This window comes from Podarcis cretensis, assembly GCF_951804945.1.
Source record: "Podarcis cretensis genome assembly, chromosome: 11".
Taxonomy (NCBI): domain Eukaryota; kingdom Metazoa; phylum Chordata; class Lepidosauria; order Squamata; family Lacertidae; genus Podarcis; species Podarcis cretensis.
This window is the reverse complement of record NC_137180.1, coordinates 24,548,720-24,566,337: the sequence shown is the minus strand read 5'-3', so window position 1 is coordinate 24,566,337 and position 17,618 is coordinate 24,548,720. Positions and strand designations below refer to the sequence as shown.

At 40.7% G+C, this 17,618-nt stretch overlaps 2 protein-coding genes across 3 annotated transcripts in view; both read right to left on the bottom strand.

The window, feature by feature from the left end:
* Nucleotides 1–17,618, bottom strand: part of LOC307226668 (general transcription factor II-I repeat domain-containing protein 2-like) — a 662,775-nt gene that overhangs the window by 294,642 nt on the left and 350,515 nt on the right. The window lies entirely within an intron of this gene.
* EFNA5 (ephrin A5) overlaps nucleotides 1–17,618 on the bottom strand; it is a 225,054-nt gene that overhangs the window by 146,167 nt on the left and 61,269 nt on the right. The window lies entirely within an intron of this gene.

The following is a 17,618-nucleotide window of genomic DNA, read 5'->3' as shown; positions in this document are numbered from 1 at the left end:
ACAAGTGCAGTATCTAACCCATGGGGTAATAGAAAACCACAATGACAAAAACATTCATGCAAGAGTACAGATTTAGAGATTTCCAACAAAGCACAAAGGGGACTCAAGTTTTGACCCAACTAATTTGTGTGTGTGTTTAAGTCACAAGGGCTGTGGAGAAATGGAACCAGATTCACAGTGAGAGAGCTGCTTCTCACATGGGATTTTTTATTCTGAAACCTAAGTTTTTAAAAAATATAAAGGGATGTAAGCAAGTTTGAAACACAGTTTCTCTGTAATATACATAGCACCTGACTCTGGTATTGCTTATTGCTAATATAGATGCATTTTTTTCTTAAGTACAAAATGTCTAATAAAAATCAGCAAAATGTATTCTGGCACTGACGTTGAGTAGGCAGGAAGCTGGATTTCCTTTTTTTAAGCACTCATCACAGAGATCTCATAGCTTTCCAATGTACAGAACTCTGTACTTCTTTTACACTTTCCACCTCCAGAACTCTGGATTAGATTACCCTCGGGATCCTTGCCAATTCTATAATTCTATGAAATGCTAGAAGTGAAATCCTAAGGACACATACACAAAACTAAAACCTGCTGAAATCAGAGGGACTACCTTCTAAGAACACTTGTTTAGGATCAGAGAATAAAAGTTCAAATGGTACAGTGTCTATCATTGCTTGGGAGGGGGTATTAAGACAAGGGCAACTTTAAGTTCAGTTCACATCCGTATTTACGTAGCTTAGCCATCAGCTGCCAAAGAATTTGAGAGCAACCTACTGTTCCACAACTTTCATTGATACTGCATAACAACATCTTTCTGGCCCACCACTACATTTCCCCCTTTTCATCACCACTGCCGTAGTATCTCAGGGCTCTAACAGAAAATCTGGTGTAACACAAGCAGCGAGATTGTTTGAAAGCACATTCCCACCATCATCAATTGGAAACGCTTACTTAAGGAAAACTGCCGCTAATACGTTCCAGTCAGCAATGCCCCTAAGATGACAAAAACCCAGTGTAAAAATATGTGTCGCTTAACCTGATGGCAGGAGCTTTGATCATCTTTTGGGACCATTCATTCTTCCTTCTCATTGACTGATAAACCATCCCATAGTTTCCTGAGCAAACTCTCCGCCTGTTAGTCACAGTGAGGCAAAACAAACCAGTGAAGCTTAAGCTGTACAAACCTCCCTAAAACTATACCGGTTTCCATCCAACCTAGGAGCAAGCAGAGACGAAGTGAGTGGGCAAAAACTAACAAACTTCTGGCCTTAGGATTCTTGCTACAGTTTCCTGGGCAAGGGGAGAAGACTGCAAAAAGACAGGCTTATGCTATACTGGCTTCTAATGATTACTGAGCAGTACGTAAGCTGAAAATGCCAGCAGTCTCAATTGTTTATTCTCACTAAAGAATGAATAATGCAAGTGAGCAAAAAGGAAGCCAAAGAGGTTCAACTGTGCCCTATGCTTACAAAGTATTCCATGCACATTTGACCACTATCACCATTAAATGTCGTTGCAGAACACGCTTTTGAACAAGACCAAGTAAACTTTAGTATACCTTGTACCACCTGAACCTTACATTATCTATCAAAAGGTCTAACTCAAGGCATCAACAATTACTATCTCTTTATATGGTCAGTTACAAGGAAATGTCGACTCCTTACTTCCACAACCAAACTTCTAGCAAGACAAAATTAGCAAGGGGGTGTGTGGAGTGGAATGCTACTAAATCAATTGGATTGCTTAAGTTTCTATGTCGCCTAATTTCCTCACATCTTCCATATTTTAATGCTGGCATACTTCCAGGACTTTGCAGTGCCAAGATTACATATGTCACAGACCATTTCATTGCATGGAATAGCAGTCTAAAGCTTCCTTTCAAGTTAATTAGCTATAATAGTCAGTTGGGGGGGGGGGAGAGAGAAGGGGGAAAAAACCTCCACGATAATGTGACTTCTAGTCAACAAATTTATAAAACAAGAGAAATTGTTTTGCAAACTGGACCGCGAAACACATATCATCAGTCAATAGCAGCCAATTTTGCAAGAAACACAAAATAAGACTGATAAATGAAAACCACCTTCATTGGGTTTAAGCTAATACGCCATTAATATGAAAAGAATTTGACAGTTTACATAAGGGATGTGACCTGGTGCCAACAACCTCTGGCTTCTCCATTTTCCAGATGGAAGGAGATTAGTCTAAAGCCTTTATTCTCATAAGAAGATTTTCCCCCCATGGAAAAACTATAAAGGACAATTCTGTTCCAAACTTCAAGTCTCCTTCACAAACGTCTACTCAATTCTGGTCCCTTACTAATGCCTATTAAAAGAAGCCCTTGGGCCTGAAGCTGTTGGGAGAAAAAGACTAATGCAAACTCCACTTTAATGCCTGCCTTTAAAAGATCTATTGACAAAAGCAGTGGGGAGAGTTTGGACCAATGTTAACTTAAAGAAAAAGGTTGGTGAGTTTCAATTGTGGATGTGAACGCCTGCTTGAGTTTGATCTTGATAGGCTTAAGGCAGAGAAAAGTTAAGCCTACTTGCATATTAAAAATGCATTAATTTTAAATTCAGTATGTACCATTTCTCTCACTTTGATTTATAAGCATCACTGGAAAAGACATTGAAGGACATTCCTGTTTAAAATGGTAAAGAGCCACAGTACAGACACTTTCTCTTCTTTGAAAATGTTAATATGAAAAATTGTCCATTGACAAAGCATGACACCATGTCCCATTAATCCTTAAATACAGTAAAATGGGAAACCAGTGTCTTTCATTGGTCTGTCCAGTAGAAGACATGGGTAGTTAATCAAAGAGAAAACATCTCTCAGATAACTTATCTCTTGCATACAAAAATTCATAACTAGTACATCTAATCAGACTACGCACACACACACAATATTTATCCTTACCACATCACTATGCAAAAACAGTTGCAGAGCCAAGAAAAAAATTCTCATCACCAAGTTACATGGCCTTGTCCCTGAACTTGTAGTTAGTGTCCGAAATGAAGCACAAGTTAAGGAGAAAAATTCCTGCTCTTTTCTCCAGAACAAAGACTAAATCTTGGAGGAAAGAGGGCAGAAAACAAGTCCCTGCCGCCCAACAGCAGCTAGAGAAGGCCAGAGCCTGCTCTGACTTTGCACACAGTAGGCACTTACAATCTGGAGTAACCACTGGGTATGGAGTGAACCTAGGCAGTTTCACCTTCCCAATCTATCTCAGAGCTGCCTTTGTGAGTAACATGCACCCTGAGTGTCTGTTGTGAGCACAGGCAAAGCTACATAATTCTGCTTCTTCCTTCGACCCAATGTCCACTGGACGCAAACGCAAAGCAAGCCAATTGACACTCAATTGACATTGTGCATCTGACAGGTGCACAAATCTCCACCTTCCTTTTTTAGCTTCCAGTTGGAGGTCAGAGGTTTGTCATGGCTCTACAAAAAAAACAACAACACAAATCCCACATTTCAGCCAACCTGTTGGACTGTGGGGGCAGAAAGTTTCGTTCCTTCTCCACTTCAGCTCCAGGCTCAGAGGAGGCATTAGATTTATCTTGTTCTCCAAAGCTTCACTCCTGTTTCACCATGGCAATAGAAGGGGAAGCAATATTACTGAATCCCAGACATCTACAGGGAATTCTGCATGCCAAATTCCTACACGCAGTGAGAGCAATTTCTCCCTTCTATTGGGATCTTCAGTGGAATTAATTGCAACTGCGTAAGATGCAAGAATGTTCAAATATGAATTTTGCAGAAGACCTCTACAGTTGATTGCGCATTTTGTGACTTCTAATGCATGGAGACATTTGTCCCTTAATACTCATAATAAAAATCACCCACTAAATGCACACTGACCCAGCTATTATAGGACCATCTTGAAATATTAATCAAACAAGTTACTCAACCTTAAGTAACTTGAATGAAAGCCAAAAATTAGCTATATTTAGCTTGCTGTAAGAACAGAACAACTGTCAATTTCACCTTCTTTTAATACACCCCCACCCTTTGGAACAACCTTTCTAGATAAAGATAATTTTTCATTCCCAGCTTTATAAAAGGAAAGATAAGCGTACTCTAAATCCCTACACAATAAATGTGCTCTTCTAAAACCTAATAACTGATAAAGTTATGGCAATCAGATAACCAGTTTAGAAAATTGTTTAAGGAAATGAACACTAGTACATCACAGTACCAGACTTCCCTTTAATTGATACAGTGTGCTTTTTTGTCAAGTGATCACTTTTTTAACAATCAAAACCTGCAGCTTTATTCATCAAATTGATTTAGAGGTACACTAAACATCTGGGGGTAACCCAGTTAGGAATCCAATAACACTTTTTACAAAATCCATGTCCGGGGGGGAGCGAACGTTCCTTTGTTATTTCCGTTAAGTGATACCTGGAAAAAATCTTGCCATGTGGAATGGTTTTGTTCAGTGCTCCAGCCAACCCACCATGATGTCTTCCAGGATACAACATTCCACTCCCCTCCACTCAACTCAATCCCACTTTACACTTGCACACTGATACCACCCTCTGGTTTCTCAGTGCACCTCACAAGCACAGCAGTATATATATGGAAACAGTACCAAGGCAGCCTAGTCATGGATCAGCACTTGCCGGACAACACCCAGCAGTGACACCACCAATATAAGCCTCCCCCGCCAACCAAAGGGTCTGAGATGGTTGATCTTGGCAGATGCAAGCTTAAGGACAAACCCTAAATAGCGTGTGAATGTAGTACTAATACCTTGAACCGGGTCCAGTAGTAGCTCTAATGCAACTTACGCCCTTGTTTGTACTCAAGAAAGGCCTTTCCTGCAATATAAAGCTGATCTCTTTGATCAAGTGGAGAAAATCATTTCCCCTACCAACAGAGCACCTGGTATTCAGTGATTTATTGCTATGGATTTTCTTCTTCTGCCATGAACAAAGACTTTAACAAAAAAAAAAAAACCCTCTTAGATTGCAGTGATAGCAGTTCACAAAATGAGCCTTCACTCTCCATCCAACTATCATGGCTGATTACATAAACTAAAAACTGACTTTTATAATCATAACCGTCTCCAGGGTTGAAGATACCTTTATCTGTTTACACTTACGAATAACTATTTTTAAGTGCAGAGTGGGAAAGATATACTGCAACAGCAAAATAAGCATTCAATAACAGGGAAATCCTAATGTTTCTTCAACTATCTGTAAATATGTGCAATAAGAGGAAGAGGAAAAGATACCATTCCAATTATTGTTTAATACACATTAGATAAGAGAAGCAATGTCCTCAATAGAATTTCAAAGGAAGCAATATAACGAAGAGTGGGTTTTCCTTCACTATGAAATGTTCTATGGCTGAGAAGTACAGGGGGAAAAGTATCAACTCTTTACAAACTGGAGGTTTATTTCTTGCTTTTATTGGAAAAGCAATCCTAATCCCTGATCTGCCATGCTAAATAGTTTGGAGTGGTAGAGAATTCAAAGATTAATAAACCAAGAAGTATGAGGTGAAGAGGGTACACGGTTGGGGCATATAGCCACTGCCACCTTGCCCACATCAGATGACTGTATAAGCTGAAACCATCCCCTCAGACATTGGGTACTTCCTCTGTAATTGCAACAACTGCAGACTGTAGATCATTCTGAAGTCGAGCAACTTTAGCCTCAAAGTGTGTAAACACCTGGTCATAATGGAGGCCCTTCTCACACAGTCAGATTCAGTAACCTCTGGACCAGAGGTCAGCAAACTTTTTCAGCAGGGGGCTGGTCCACTGTCCCTCCAACCTTGTAGGGGGCCAGACTATATTTTGGGGGGAGAAATGAAGAAATTCCTATGCCCCACAAATAAGCCAGAGATACATTTTAAATAAAAGCACACATTCTACCCATGTAAAAACACGCTGATTCCCAGACCATCCGCGGGCTGGATTTAGGCGGCGATTGGGCCGGATCCAGCCCCCGGGCATTAGTTTGCCTACTCATGCTTTGGACCTTCCAAAACAACTTTGCTGGCCAGCTACTAGAGGATGCAACGCAAACTGCAAAATGAGCCTGCTTCACAGTTCACCCTGCCACAAGGTAGGCATAACTGTGTATGCTACCCAGTTTTCAGCCTCTGCATGGATTCTTAATTTACCCAGAATTACCGCCCTGGGGTTCTCCAACCATGCCAGAGATCCCTTCCCCCGCCAGCTATGTCCCAGATCCCATTTATAATTAGAATGTAATTAGAATAGAACAGACCTATTCAAGCACTGTTATCTGGCATTGCCAAATACAACTGAGAAATTTGGGCCACAGATAATAAACTAAGGCCCAGTAGTAGGCACATCCCACACTGTCAGGCGGAAAATTTTAATGCCACCACTCCTCTCAGTGTCCCTTACTCAGAAGAAATGCTTACCAATCCAAACCTCCACCCTCCCAGGTTCTCACCCTGGGTAAGAATCACAGGCCTGAGGTCCACAGTGCCTAGGCTACAATTCTGTATCCTCGCTGACAGGGAGGGCACCCTTGCACCTTACCAAAATCATGACCCAAAAGGGTTGCCTACTGCTGAGCCTGTCCTTAGGCAGGCTCTGGACCACACCCACATCCCAGCTGTAACCACTCAGGCAGCAACCAAACAATACCACACAATGCAATTAGCCCAACTCTCCATTTTATGCAGACAAAACACACTCATTTCTGTCTGGGAGAGCAGGCCAAGCAGGGCCCAAGACAGTGCCAACCAGCCTCTCCCTGTTTAGCCCTCCTGTAGGTCTGTTCCCCTAAAATGAATGCATACAATAAAATAAAAATAGTGGATACCAGAAAACATGAAAGACACTAGTTAGCAGTTTGACATTTCTATGCAGATCCCACATGTATACATGAAGAAACGGTGAACATTCACAACCGTAATATCTGCAATAATACCATCTTTCTAGTTATACTGTTTTAATTTTACAGCTGTAATGAGAAAGAAATGCAGAGACCCAATTAAGCTTGAATAGAACAGAATTTCCTGACAAATCCCAGCTCAGCAATTTCACACTGGAGCCTCCCTTTGTTGAGAGTATGACGAATGAGGTCAGGAACAGAGTCTTGTGAGAGACTGAAATTATATTCTATTCATTTTGAATGTTGCTATCTTTTCATTTGACTTTTGTAGAGACTAAACTGACCCAGTCAATGTGTCTGTATCTGTCTTGGGTGATCCATAACTAAGTATCTATATTAGATGATGTAGTTAGGTGTAAGCCACAAAAGGCCTGACATATGAGAGAAAAATATTATCTAGGACTGTAGAACATTGATGATACATTGAAGTGGCTTTGGCTGGGAGCTGTAAACAACAACACACAATATTTTGTCACTTTTTCTTCTGGGTCTCAGGCATCTCCTGAGTACCAGTCTGGCCTTGTCAAACAGTTTCTTCATTTCAATGAATAGGCATTGTAGTTCTAAAAAAAAAAAAAAATCTGGTGTAAAAGTTGTCAGGTGCAAGTCCCTGTCTGAGAAACAGGAACAAATGTGCTCATTGTTTTCACCATCTGAATTCACATATTTTGAAATACTGAAACAGTATAATGCCACTTCACATCAACTGTGTGTTTCGCACCATTGTGTTTCAAGTGTCAATGCAGAAGGCAGGCTATCCGTATAAATTAGGCTACAGAGTTCAGGCCTTAAGGAAATGCATATTTGTGTGCGTAAAACAACCCAGGGAGATAATCCACTCTGTAAACAGCTTCATCTGCCAGACGTATGGCATGAGAATAAGCAAATTAAGAGGGGTGTACGAACACTTATGTGCTTACAAAATAAGAACAGGTGCTTAACCCACCCTGCATGACATTCGTTTTACTGAATACCCAGCACGATGGAATATGTAGCGTGGGTGAGGCGTTTCCGGCCTGGCAGGAGGCAAATTGCGCAAACATGTTTTCAGGATTTCTATGAGCAAAAGAAAATTCATAAAGTCAACTCTTTATGATGTACCTAACTTTTAGATTAAACTCGGAAAACTGCCTTATCTTGAAACACATCATTGGTCCATCTAGTTCAGTACTGTCTCTACTCTGTCCGGAAAAAGCTCTCCAAGATTTTAGTCAGGAGCTTTTCCCTATTCTACCTGAAGACACCAGGGCTTGAACCTGGGACCCTGAACTATGGTCATTCCCCAAGGATTTCATATAAAGGTAAAGGTAAAGGTACCCCTGCCCGTACGGGCCAGTCTTGACAGACTCTGGGGTTGTGCGCCCATCTCACTTTAGAGGCCAGGGGCCAGCGCTGTCCGGAGACACTTCCGGGTCACGTGGCCAGCGTGACATCGCTGCTCTGGTGAGCCAGAGCCGCACACGGAAACGCCGTTTACCTTCCCGCTGGTAAGCGGTCCCTATTTATCTACTTGCACCCGGAGGTGCTTTCGAACTGCTAGGTTGGCAGGCGCTGGGACCGAGCAGCGGGAGCGCACCCCGCCGCAGGGATTCGAACCGCCGACCTTTCGATCGGCAAGTCCTAGGCGCTGAGGCTTTAACCCACAGCGCCACCTGCGTCCCTACACGTCTTTCATACACCTCTCCAAAACTGAATCAGAGAAATCATCATGATGAATGACTATTCGTTATTTTTAAACAGTCATTTTTCTGTTTGTGATTTTTCACTGTTAATGCTGCAGTTACTTCTTTGGGAAATCTAGAGAACTCAATTCAGTGCAACAGACATGCAAATTTTTGTCTACCAATAGTTTAAGACACACAGTTCCTCTTTTACCATCAAAGATTTGTGACTTGCCAGTGGTGAAATTATGTCAGACTACATCTGTAGAAGTGGTGCTCGATTTCTCCTTCCCAAGAACATTATGCAATCTTCTTGGCCAGGAGCTCTAAATAACCTCAGCCTCCTTCTTAGACATTGAAGTTATACTTGTCACTTGGTATTTGATTAAACAGGGAAGGTAGATGCTCTGGTATAGTGGCAGACAATATAAACTGCTCCACTCCTTTAAAATGCTGCATCAGAAATGACCAATAAGCAAGTGGAAGTCAGCATGCTAAAAATATTAAGCCAGTCCTCACAGACACTTGCAAGATGGTTCACTAACAAACAAGCATCACACAACTTTGCCACCGCTTCCAAGCAAAATGTTTTTTTACCAAGATTAGCTTATTTCCATTTCCGATGTCCCCAAAGTAATCCTGTTTGTTCCTTCAACCTTCTCATAGACAGTGTCAAGCCTTAAATTTTACACTGCAAAGTAATCATAATATTCTCTGCTTCATAACAATACCTGAGAACTGCAAAAAGATAAAAAAGTTATCAGGCACACAATATGTAAGTTAATACTGTTTTATACCATAAATTGTTCTGCACTGGTTGATGGCTGCTGTAATTACTAGGTCAACAAAGTTTGTGTACCTGGCAAAAGAAAAGTGCTTCAAATTCGGAAACAGAAAATGCAGAACAAAAAAAAGCAACAATGTGCCAATAATACATAGAGAAAATTATCAAATATACTAAGAATGCAAATGGATACATGTCACAAGCCACTGCTTAACTTGAAGAGATATTTGCTCTTTTGAAGTCCTGCCAGAGACCTCAAAGCTGCAAATCAGGCAGCTTCAAAACAAGTTGTAAGAAAATAATAATAATAAAAAAATCATAGCTCCACTAGTCAATAGGAATAATATTACAGATGTCAACAGAAGCAGGATCATACCCATTGTGCCTTCTAAGAACACAGCTCAGTTCTCAAAGTGAATGCCTTTCTTGTTATCCTGCAAGCTCAGAAAAATAATCAAGGCATTTTTCATGTAAGCAAGCACACTCTGTTCTAAAGCAACATTGGTAATAACATGTGACAGCAAAGAATTTCACTTCTGAAGCAGAATTTGCTTGAAAAACGTTGGTATCTTTTCTCCTCTCATTATGACAATGCAGATGATCCACCCCTTCATTTAAAAAAAAAAAATAAGGTTATTGAATATAGATAGTCTATTTAAAATCCTGTAGTGCTATGGGCTGTTAAACAAATCTGTAAAGTTAGATTTCAGAATCTGTGAGCTACAATTTATAGATTAAAAAGAAAATACTTTTTGAGTATAGTTGAACACCCTATTAGCTTATATGAATTTTTCTCAGTGACGTTGCTATCACATAATAACTGTAAACTTAATATTTATTTCTTGTGAGGATACAAAGAATTGCTCCAGACATTATCCAAAGCAATGAAAGAGATCATAAATAACTCTCTACCAACTCACCATTTTCATTAGTGTGTGTGTGTGTGTGTGTGTGTGTGTGAGAGAGAGAGAGAGAGAGAGAGAGAGAGAACAGAGAGAGCTTATCTTTGAATACGAACAAGACGCATATGAGAGGAAGTGTACAGCCTTTAGTTCCAATTACTTAGAAATAAGTAATAGTAAATATTCCTAAGAAATAAAAATTAACCACTGTCAGGTATAGATCAATCCTAATTACCAAACATTTTCACATGAGGGATAGGTGAGGGAGATTGGTTTTTCTGGTATCCAAAACCAGACTTGCCAAATGAAAAAGATTACGGGGAGCTTCACAGCTCTTCCTGCCACCGCCGCCACCCTCTCCGCCAGCACGAAAGAAAATAGCAAATCTAAACAGCAGCTTCTTTCTTAGAGAACCAATGTGAGCTCAGCAGACATCAGTGGGATTTATAAAGCTATAAAATTTGTGCCGGCTGTAAGAGTGCTCACTGGCAGCTGTCACTATGAACTTGTTGCTTACATCGGAATCTTCCAGTCTCTACCTTCCATGTAAGTGGCAAAACCCTTTCTGTGAATATGACTGTCAGAAAACGCAGTTAGAACTTCATTATCAAGCCCTACTCTGTGTGGTGGTGGTGGCAGCAAAGAAATTCCTCACTGGTTACACAGAGCGCCTTTAGTGGAGCTGATCCAAATGGTTGAGGGCATTCTCCAACCCTGATATGCATGTTCCAGAGAGCTCCTTCACATTTTCTAAGCACTTTGAAAAGAAAATTGCTTGTATCTGCTACAGATACAGATGCCAAGATTACAACAGATCAGTTTATTATTTTTTTTTAATAATATTTATTAAAAATTTTCCAGAATAAAAAGGAAAGATAGCAAGAAAAAAACAAAAAACAAATATGATTTACACTTGGTTTCAGTGGCATCTTTCCCGGACTTCCCCCCCCCCTCCCCCTCTTGTATTCCATTTCCCTTAAATTGATTCCAATGATTCTTACCCCAAATTTTAAAACCTTATTTGTAATTTTAAATAACCCATTTATTCCAAATTAATTTATCTTATTTATCTTAATGAACCATTTCTCCTTATATTTTATATAATTCCCTAAGATCGACCCCATTTCCCTTCCACGAATTCCCCTATTTTCAAACAACAAACATGAAAAAAGAAAAGAAAGAAATAATATATAATTTTACAGCCTTTGGATTCCAAATCTCCCCCCCCCCCCCATTCCCCGGTTCCAATCCCCAAAGTTCATCCATTGTCTACTGCCAGCCTGGTGTATCCACGTCTATATCTCAACTCCACTTTGCCGTCTTTTGATAGCTTTTAATTTCAGAAAGTCCAATCTCGAAAAAACTCTCAGAAAAAGTCATTGTTCTTCCATCCAGACCTCTATGTTTAAGAGTCTAACTTAAATTCTATTTCTTGGTCCTTTTAAAGTCTGGATGTTCCAAATACTCCGGCTTCAAATTTGGTCCAGCTCTTATTCCTCAGGTTGCTTTTTCCTGTTCTGCTGCAGAAACCTTCTAATTCAGAAACTTCTTGTTCTCCACAGAGGCTTTTGTTATTCAGGAACATAACTTGTGTCAAGTCCCTTCCTTTCTTCAATAGATAAATCCATTGTCTCCTTTAGTATAGAAACCTCTGTAGACAAAATAATGCTTCGTTTTTGCAGCTTTCCCAAGAGATAACAGATCCTGCTCAAATTCATAGTATTTTTCCACTTGCTGCTACTGTTGCAATGTCCCAGCCTCCCTCTAGAGGGAATATGGTAACTTAATTTCTTTCAAAATCAGACCCAAAAGTCAAATAACTTGTTGCCTTTATTTCCAATAATTTATGTCCAAATTGTAACAAATCTAACCAGCAAAGCCATCGTAACAAAGTTCTCTTTTATTTTCCTGCTTTGACAGCTACTTTGACAGCTGTCAAAGTTTCTGTGTCTCTTCACCAGTCTCTCATAGCGGATCGTTCCCGGTTCCCGGGGGGGTTGCATTTTAGTTCCCACAAATCAGTCTTCTCCTCCAGCACAATTATTGTAATTTCCCTTCGTGAAGTTAAAAATTTTTTTCAGGTAAACAAGTTCATCTCTCGATCTTAGTTGTCAAATCCTTGTGTTGAGCCATCTACAACAGGGGGGGCGGACTTCCTTTTTGCACTCCCCCCGCTCGCTCCAAATTCAAAGATCAAATTTCCCTTTTAAGTCGAATCAATTTACTCACGGGTTGTTCCTTTTAGTCCAAATCCGAAATTTTCAAAGAAGAAGTTGTTGCTCTCCGCCGAATGGCATGCGGCTTCGCTGGGCAGGGGAAGCATTGGACTCACAGCACCACACCCCCCCCGTCACCCGCTCTGCAGCCTTTAAAAAGGCTCCTTCGCGGGTCGGGGGGCGCAAACGGTGCCCGCCGAGTCACCAAGTCCATGGGCATCTCTGCCCATGGTTTTTGAGGGTCCCCGCATCGCCGGCACGGCAGGACCCGACCCCTACCCAGCCGACTCCCTCCGGAGCTCGGAGGGAGTCCGCCATTCGGCGATGGCGCCGACCCGGAAGTCCTACAACAGATCAGTTTAAAGTTGTGTCCAAGAGCTTGTGTTTTGTGTTACTGGATGAATTTCAGTTGTTGAAGTCTAAGGATGTGGATAAGGTTCTTGTACAAGCATGGCCTACCAACTGTATTGTTCAACCCACGTTCATCTTGGCTCCTAAGCAGAGAGATTGACCAGATGGGCTTGGGAGGTGGAAATTATGGAGCCGTCCCAGCTGTCCTTTCACAAAGTTGTGAAAAAGTTATTTTTAAAAAACTCCCTTGTACCCAGAATATTATAAGAACTGTATTCTGGTTACTAATATTCCTTCCTAGGCAAGATATTTCAACAGGCGTGGGTTGTACCATCCAGTGAGTCCCTGACCAGAGGGAGTACTTAAAATCTTGAAGTTTGAGTCATTCTGGGAAAACTAACGGAGGTGGAATTAGAAAGAGAGTAATTGGCATCTGGGTTTCTAATTTGGGAAGTGAACTTAGATAAGGATATAACAGCTGCCTTACACAGTAGAAATTTAAGTAGGTACCTAGTGAAGGATATTGATAATATCTACTTTTATATATTACCATTAATATACACTGTACATTAGTACATAATATACTGTATGCTAGTATATAAACACAAACAGGCACAAAGGTGCCCTCTTATTATTTATGTATATATGGTTTATATGCCAAAATGGGCAGGTCAGCAGAGCAGAGATAGTTATAACCCTGTATCTGCTCAACAAGATAATCAGTTAAGTCAGGGAGTACTGTTTCTACTTTATTTTTATTTATTTTTTTAAAAAAAGAAATTGCACCTTCCACTAAAATTGGTGGGTTTTTGAGGAGGGAGGAGAAAATTTGCAGGGGAGGAATATGAACCCCCTGAATTGTGGATTTAGCCATTCCCGTCCTATAGCTCAATAACCTGCCATCGTTTCTTAAAAACTGGCAAGGCAGCTCTTCCACATTTGCATTGTCATCAGTGGATACAGGAAGTAGTAACTTTTGTCATTTGCTGTTGTAGAACAAGAGTCATAATACGTCATAATACAAAAAAATAAAAATGTAGGCACCATTCCAATAAACTGCCTGGGGAGGGGGGAAAAAAGCCTGCTATCACCTTTCAGTGTTTTTAGCCAGTTCGTAAAGTCTGAGTCATGCAGCACACCAGGTCTAGAAAATCTTGTAGGCACCCTTGCACATTTCAGAAGGTTTGGTGGTATATGAAGATACCAACATCTACAGTTGGGTGACAGCAGTGGGAGCAAGTTCCCCATCCTTCACAAGAATTAACCAGTTGGTTTCTTTTGAGACTTGCCAGCTTTGTCAAATCTGTGACAAAGGAAAAGATGGGTCAGATCCAAGACAGTCTAAAGTTAACAGCAGCCAGCTGTGTGATGGCAAACACCAGCAGGCAAACCACTGAACAAATAAGACGTTAATCAAAACCAAACAAATTCGGAGGACTAGGTAATTTTACATATTTGAGCAAAATGAAGGGAAACAACACACAATGGCCCTCCACCTCTCACTTCTTTTAAAAAAAAGTCTTAGCTACAAAGCGGAGAAGCAAATTGAAATAATCATCTGAGAAGACTCTTAGGAAGAAAACTCGCTTGCTGCTTATGTGGTCAGAAAAGACACAGATCACATCTATGCTGTCAGAATTCAAAACAAATCAGATAGGTCTTCAGCACATGAAGACGGCTTAGAATTATGGAAGAATCAGAAAAGTTAGTAGCCAAATAAAATATTTTGTGTCCAGTATAAAAGTGACCTCATGCAGATTTCCCTGTTCTTGATCTGTTCAGCTTCTCCTTAAATATTCATTTCCCCCCTTAGCCAGTTACACTGTACTGACACTAATCTGCCTTGAAATTGGCTGATTCTGCTCCAGCCAAAGCCAAGTTTCATCTGGTTGTCTTCGCTCCAAACCCAGTCTATGCTATATGGCAGAGGTTATTATTAAAAACTATATATTATGTGCACATGCTGTAAGAGAGTTCCTAGCTTGCAAAAATAACTGTTATATCTATTTTCCATTCTCTCAAGTCAATGAAAGAGATTGGTAATGGTGAAAACCACGTATGGAAATTGTTCTCTAAATCCATTATAATCCATAAATGCCATTTAGCAACTGGCATCATACCTCTTTAATATTTTTTCCCATTTTATTTTGTGGATGCTAAGGTGGGGTAAACCAGTACATAGTAAAGAATGCAAGGTCCATTGACATTATGCTGAGCATTAACCACAAGGGCAGAGAAACAAAGGATTCACACAATCAATTACGTCTGGTAGTTTAGTTTATTCCTTTCAAATGAGCAGGTGCTTTGGCTCCAGCAGAAGGGAAGGGATTCTTAACACCACTCTGTTTTCTAATGATACAAGTATCATTTGACCAACCAACTATGAATCAGCATTCTTCCCCCTGCACAAGAATAAACATTCCCTTTTATTATTACTAGATTAAGTAATTTAATACGGCTTCTAAAGCTATGTGAGAAGCATGAAGAAATGAATTCTAATTCAAAATATAAATGCTCATACCTCTGAGAGAGTCCTTCCTGCCCACCTTCTCTTCCTCAGCAGATTTTCTGGTGAGAGGTATAGAGCTTTAGGCTGTGCACATATTACTTGCTTAAAATACAGCTGGATAGTTCTTTTTTTTTCTCAGTTGGCATCAAAGCTGGTTTAAGGGGAAGTGTTTCATACGAAACCATTAGACAGACACATGATATGGATTGTGGCTAATGCCATGTCCACAAAGCTTCCCAAGGCAGCTGCGGGAACACAGAGTAAATGGATGTGAGTCCACAGCTTCGTCTCAAAACTAAGAGACATGAGGAATATGCAACTTTTTTCACTTTAGATGAAACCCTCAAAGTGGAACTGAACAAATAACACCCAGCTTTGAAATATATGTATTGCTTTAGTTCCCACCCTCATTTCAGATCTATTTGCATGCCTAACAATTTACAGATTATAATCCACTATAGAATGGAATATCATCTGTCATGCTTAAAATGCAAAGGGGCAAGTATGAATGTGGGCATGCCAAAGTGAGCAGGAGTCCAGCACACAATTGTGCGGCAAAGCAGAACATAATGCAGCAAGTACAGAGGTAAGGACCAATGGGGGGGGGGAATCAACTAGAAAGTTAATTGGAGGTAGCTGGCACTCATCAACCACATCCCATCTTTAAGACAAGTTTCCATAAACAAAACCTTCCCTCTATTCCCGGCAGTGTATACCCAACTTCCACTGACATGGGGCAGGTTTGGACAGTACCTGAACAGGGCCGATCTGCTCATTATGCAGAGCGCTGTTCCACATGGAAATGTGTCAGTTGTAAATATGAGTGTTTCCATATGAAATCCTATACACAAATGCTAAAATTGTGCTTTGGGTTCCCAGATGAAATACAGTATTTTACATTCAAATGGACATGTAAACTGCTTTGAGGTTTATTCTACAATCAAAGTGATATATAAATCTTGTGAAGTGAAAAAAAAATGTATTAGAATAGGCTATTGCTCCTGCGCTGTGATCTAGACTACAGAGCCTAGGGCTTGCCGAGCAGAAGGTCAGCAGTTTGAATCCCCGTGACTGGGTGAGCTCCCGTTGCTCGGTCCCTGCTCCTGCCAGCCTAGCAGTTTGAAAGCACGTCAAGTGCAAGTAGATAAATAGGTACCGCTCTGGCGGGAAGGTAAATGGCGTTTCTGTCCACTGCTCTGGTTCGCCAGAAGCGGCTTAGTCATGCTGGCCACATGAGCCGGAAGCTGTCTGCAGACAAACGCCAGCTCCCTTGGCCAGTAAAGCAAGACGAGCACTGCAACCCCAGAGTCGTCCGCGACTGGACCTAATAGTCAGGGGTCCTTTTACCTTTACCTGTTCCCTGCAGATGGTCAGATATGACACACCAGCTCCACACAATGAACTGGATCGACTCATTCAGGTTTCACCCAGGGATTCAGAAACTGTGCATGCACCCAAGTGGTCTCTGAATTCAAGGCCCCATGTGATATACTGTGCACAAGCACCAAAGGTCTTGCATTATATAACCCTTTCCATCATGGTGACAGAGGCTGTGCTAGTGCTGTAAGACAAAAAAGTAACGGGGACAAAGTTAACAAACTCTCAAAATAAGGAAGGTTATTATGTAATCAAAACAGAGTTGTTCGTAGGAAATCAGGTCCACTTAATTCTGCCAAACACGTTGATCGTTTATTTTGGCATGACTTACACAGGCTGATGTGCTGACATATATCACTGATCTGAACTTATGCTATGCTATCGGTGCTCCCAAAGCCCATATTTCAGTTCAACAACCAAGAGCTTAATCTGTTTCCAAGATGGATTTCTCTCCTTACATCTCAAGTATATTTAAAACACTGGTTGAGAAGCATGGGATTCCTGAAAGGGTGGGTTGGGGGTTGAAAGAGAAATCTAAGATACTATGCTGATGGCAACAAAGTTATAGGCCAGTGTCAACGGCAACATCCCGCATCTCTATTAAGTGTGATTATTATTTTTACTACAAGATGCACTGTTGAAACAGTTCTCATGAAGTCACCAAAACACACACACTTTACTGCTAATCCAATTTTTAGAAGCTGTTTGAGACAGAGAGATAATTTTAAATATAGTGATGTTAAGGGAATAAACTTTGGACCAAGGGCATCCTGGTTTAAATCCCATTCCAGGTATTAATAAATTCCAGGCCTCAATAAATCGTTGAATAAACCAAATTACTAAGTTTATGCTAGCCACAAACACTACTGTTTACCTGTTACAATGCACAACTTAGCTTTATGAGTAAGTCAACAAGACTTACTAGCCTTTCTGC